General features: G+C 36.8%; 1 long non-coding RNA gene across 1 annotated transcript; it reads left to right on the top strand.

Annotated features, from left to right (window-relative positions):
- Positions 1-3,164: 3,164 nt before the first annotated feature.
- On the top strand, positions 3,165-4,054 carry LOC117319396. The gene is made up of 2 exons (XR_004530719.1): positions 3,165-3,286; positions 3,900-4,054. It is a non-coding gene; the product is annotated as an uncharacterized LOC117319396 (long non-coding RNA).
- Positions 4,055-5,338: the final 1,284 nt, after the last annotated feature.

Genomic DNA, 5,338 nt, shown 5'->3' on the forward strand with positions numbered 1-5,338 from the left:
ATCCATATTTGGTCTGAAACATCCTTGGGTGAAGGGGAACCAATTTTGTATAAATGGTTGGTCTGGCCCCCAGGGGCCTTAGGGATGGGGCCCAATAGGGGAAATAGGGTTAATCCTTGAAATCGCTACTAGTCATAAAGTTATAAATGAATTTGAACCAAATTTGGTCAGGAACATCCTTGGGGGAAGGTGAACAGAGTTTGTATTAATTTTTACTCTGAACTCCCAGGGGCATGAGGGGCCGGGCCAAATAGGGGAAATAGGGTTAATCCTTTAAATCGCTACTTGTCATAAAGTTATGAATGAATTTGAACCAAATTTGGTCAGGAACATCATTGGGAGAAGGGGAACAGAGTTTGTATACATTTTTACTCTGAACCCCCAGGGGCCTGAGGGGCGGAGCCAAATATGGGAAATAGAGATTAGTCTTTAAATCGCTACTGGTCATAAAATTTTTCATGGATTTTAATTAGATTTGGTCAGGAACATCCTTGGGGGAAGCTAGGGGAACCGAGTTTGTATAAATGTTTACTCTGAATCCCTAGGGGCCTGTGGGACAGGGTCTAATAGAGGAAATAGGGTTAATCATTTAAATCGCTACTAGTCATAAAGTTATGGATGAATTTGAACAGGAACATCCTTGGGAGAAGCGGGAACAGAGTTTGTATAAATTTTTACTCTGAACCCCCAGGGGCCTGAGGGGCGGGGCCAAATAGGGGAATAGAGATTAGTCTTTAAATTGCTACAAGTCATAAAGTTATGAATGAATTAGAACCATATTTGGTCAGGAACATCCTTGGGGGGAGGGGAACAGAGTTTGTATTAATTTTTACTCTGAACTCCCAGGGGCATGAGGGGCCGGGCCAAATAGGGGAAATAGGGTTAATCCTTTAAATCGCTACTTGTCATAAAGTTATGAATGAATTTGAACCAAATTTGGTCAGGAACATCATTGGGAGAAGGGGAACAGAGTTTGTATACATTTTTACTCTGAACCCCCAGGGGCCTGAGGGGCGGAGCCAAATATGGGAAATAGAGATTAGTCTTTAAATCGCTACTGGTCATAAAATTTTTCATGGATTTTAATTAGATTTGGTCAGGAACATCCTTGGGGGAAGCTAGGGGAACCGAGTTTGTATAAATGTTTACTCTGAATCCCTAGGGGCCTGTGGGACAGGGTCAAATAGAGGAAATAGGGTTAATCATTTAAATCGCTACTAGTCATAAAGTTATGGATGAATTTGAACAGGAACATCCTTGGGAGAAGCGGGAACAGAGTTTGTATAAATTTTTACTCTGAACCCCCAGGGGCCTGAGGGGCGGGGCCAAATAGGGGAATAGAGATTAGTCTTTAAATTGCTACAAGTCATAAAGTTATGAATGAATTAGAACCATATTTGGTCAGGAACATCCTTGGGGGGAGGGGAACAGAGTTTGTAAAAATTTTACTCTGAACACCCTGGGGCCTGAGGGGCGGAGTCTAAGAGGCCCAAGGGTCTTTCCCCACCCTAAGGGACTTAGTTTCTTCACACACAATTAGGTTGTAAAAATAATCCATAGGGTCTTTCAGTCCCTTAGAGAGTATGTGTATGAATAAATTGAACATGAACATTATTTTGACATTTGGTCAAATCCAACCAGGTGAGCGATACAGGCCCCATGAGCCTCTTGTTAAAACTTAGAATACTGCAAGTGCATTTGTCCCTGAGCTGAACTTATTTTGGTTTCCCAAACAAAAATACTTGCTTGCAGTAAGCTTGCGGCAAGCTTGTGGCAAACTTATTTTACTCTTCGCAAGCTAAATGCAAGCTAGTAAGAAGCTTGCGCAAGCTTGCAGGCAGGCAGGTCCTAAAACTTAACCTATCCGCAAGCTCGCAAGATCATGGTTGCAAGCTTGCGAGTCCTTCTGCAAGATTGCGAGTACTTCTGCAAGCTTGCGAGTCCTTCTGCAAGCTTGCAAGTCCTTCTGCAAGCTCGCAAGATCATGGTTGCAAGCTTGCGAGTCCTTCTGCAAGCTTGCGAGTTCATCTGCAAGCTTGCAAGCCCTTCTGCAAGCTTGCAAGTCATTCTGCAAGCTTGCAGGAGGGTTCTCTTTTTGCAAGCTTGCAAGCCTTCAGTCCTTTACAATATTCTGCATGTTGTGGACTTAGAAATTTTTCTACTCTGATATGTTACTTGTGAGATGTGAAAATCTTCTAATTCACAGCAGCATGGATTTTCTATTTCAAAATCTGTAACTTTTAGTATTTCATATCAGATTATCTAAAGGTGAATGTGAGTTTCTTCAGAGTTAAAACACTTCTTTTTGAATCAAAATTGAATGATGATTTTATAGTAATCAATCATTACTGTTTAAATTGCAATTCATGTTTGTAAAACTTCAATAATAATCATGACATTCATATCTTTTCAAATTTAGATATCCAACCAGTTTATAATAATGCTTAAAGTATTGCTTCATTCATATATTTTACACATGTATTTATAAAATCCTCTTTATTAAAGTTATCAGTGAATATATTATGATATATTTTTGTTAGTATAATCAGTTGTTTCTAGGAGTGATATTCATTCTAAGGGTAACCTGCAAATTATGTGAATTGAATTTCCATCAGTGCAAATTTCAGCAAAATATATGTTGAAGCCTTATTATCAAAAACCTTTCCAACACCAATATGTGTAAACAAACAAAAGGAGAGCATATGTTATCAGTAGACTGGCCCAGCTTGACCAAGGTAATATGATACCAATTCAAGCTGATGAGTACAGGAAGTCCATGCCAGTCAGACTCCAGACACCATGGGGCCAACCCTGGGGTATAAGGTTCATTTCTATCTGACTGTATTGTGACTTATTTGATGATTTATTTCAGTAATAAATACATAAAATGAAACAATATTGTAAAAGTAACTTCAATGCAATTTTATAGTATTTTAAAAAGCATCTGTTGAACTCACAAATCTTCATTTTTATTAAGTCTGTATGAATGAAAAACCTTTCCTGTGCCCCAACTTAAGATTGACCAATGTAAAACAAGGTCCCCACTTTGAATTGAGTTTCCTGTGGCTGCATGTGGACATTTTGCATCTCTGTGAATCAGTATAAATTGTCCTATCAATCACTTCTGGAAATAGAATCAACTTCTGTCATTCTGGACATGGTAGGGATATGTGCAACCTATCTACATCTGCATGTTGAAAGTTCTGTAAATAAGTTACATAAACAAACAGAAGATGGACTCAGTGAAGTGATCCAGATGAAGATTTCCAAGGGTCAACAATAAATGGTGAGTGGTGAGATTTATGATAACATACAGATAATGTTTCAATTGATATAAGAATAATTTACTGATCTAAAATAAACATTATTCTATAATCTTTGGAAATTTGGGGTGAAAAAAAATACAGAGCTATAACACTAGCACATCTAACAAAAACAAAAACTTCTTGTATATTTTATCTTTTACAACAGAAAAGCCTAGGAAAGTTGAACATTATATATGAGAAATGTGTATTTTTACATTCATTTCTTGTCTTTTAGATATGTTGCAATTATTGCACAAAAATAGTTTTAAGACAAACTGACAATAAAACCTGTATATAAAGCTAACCATGCTTCTGTTTATAAGACAGCACTTCTAGATCTAGGCATCATACAAAATTTTACTCTATGGATAGTCAACTTGTAATATATATGCCTAAACTTGGAAGGTCACATATTTGATTCTCTATCATGAAATATCTAGAGTGGTCACATTAGAAAAATTGTAATTAAGCCAGATTTAGTTGTTGACATTTAAAGATGTCTTCAAATATCTAATATAGTTGTTTTGGCTTACAAAGAATAACATCAATTGATCAATATTCTATGTAATATTGCTTTGTTTTATTTTTTTGTAGCACAAATGCAAAAAGATACAGTGAGCTCTGAAGTGGATGGAAATGACAGGAAGAGTTAAAAGATATTGTAACTGTACTGAAAAAAGAACTGGTATTATCAACATATGATGAATATTCTACCGAATGCCAACAAAAACTATAAGCCATTATTGCAGTGACAACAGAGATTAACAATGATAAGAAAAACATTCATGAACTAGAAATTAAATAACCTTTGAGGTATTGTTATGTAAGTGTGCATTAATGATTTAGTTTAAAAGAATATGGAATAAAATAGATGTTTGTATATAAAGTTTGTATCTATAAGGTGTTTTATTGTAACAGCATGCCGTACTGTTCTGAATGATAGAAATACAGACTTTTACATTAATTTGATGTTTTTGCTTTATTTTTGCTGCATTAAATTTATTTTTACCTCAGAGCTAGACTATTTAGCTTGCGGCAAGCTTGCATAAAGTGGCTTACCGCAAGCTTGCAGAAACTAGCTCGCCGCAAGCTTGCATAAACAAGCTCGTCGCAAGCTTGCAGAAACAAGGTCGCCCCAAGCTTGCAGAAACTAGCTCGCTGCAAGCTTGCAGAAACAAGCTCGCCGCAAGCTTGCAGAAACTAGCTCGCCGCAAGCTTGCCACGAGGTTTCAAATACTAGCTTGCTGCAAGGTTCCAATTCCTAGCTCGCAGATTAAGCTTGCGGCAAGCTTGCAATAATAGTGAATCGCAAGCTTGCCATTTCTGTTTGGGTTGTTTGCTGGTTTTATCACCACACATATGGTTCAGTCATGCAGGATCATTTTGAGACTTGGTCTCCTTGTAGTAGTTGGTGACTACCTTATTGAACAACACACTAGAACCCTGATTTTGACATCATATTATATAATATGCATGACATTTTTTAATCTTTGATGTCATATGTCACTATTTATGGATTAGAATACAGCGAGTGCATCTGTTACTAAGCTGAACATAGGGTTTTTTATTTGTTTGTTTTATCACCACGGTTCAGTCAGGATCATTTTGAGGCTGGGTCTCATTGTAGTAGTTGGTGACTACCTCATTTAACAACAGACAAAAGGTCCTGAACTTATACTTGAATAGATGCCAATTGATGTCTCATAATCAATTAAAGTGTCATATTCCAGAAAACTGTAGAATTTTGAAAATTATTATTATATAGGAGGTACCAGTTATATATCACTGTATCGGAGGTATATATTGGTATAAGAGATGACTACCTCATTGAACAACACACCAGAAACCCTGAACGTATGCTTGGATAGATCTGAATTGATGTCTCATAATCAATTAAAGTGTCACATTCCAAAAAAACTGTAGAATGTGTGAGAATTATTGCACTGGTAACCCCATAACTTTCAATTTCCTCAAGCCAGTATGAATTTTTAAACTTAATTAAATGTCGCATGTGTCAATTAAGTGCAAATGAG

This window comes from Pecten maximus, unplaced genomic scaffold (genome assembly GCF_902652985.1).
Source record: "Pecten maximus unplaced genomic scaffold, xPecMax1.1, whole genome shotgun sequence".
NCBI classification, from domain to species: domain Eukaryota; kingdom Metazoa; phylum Mollusca; class Bivalvia; order Pectinida; family Pectinidae; genus Pecten; species Pecten maximus.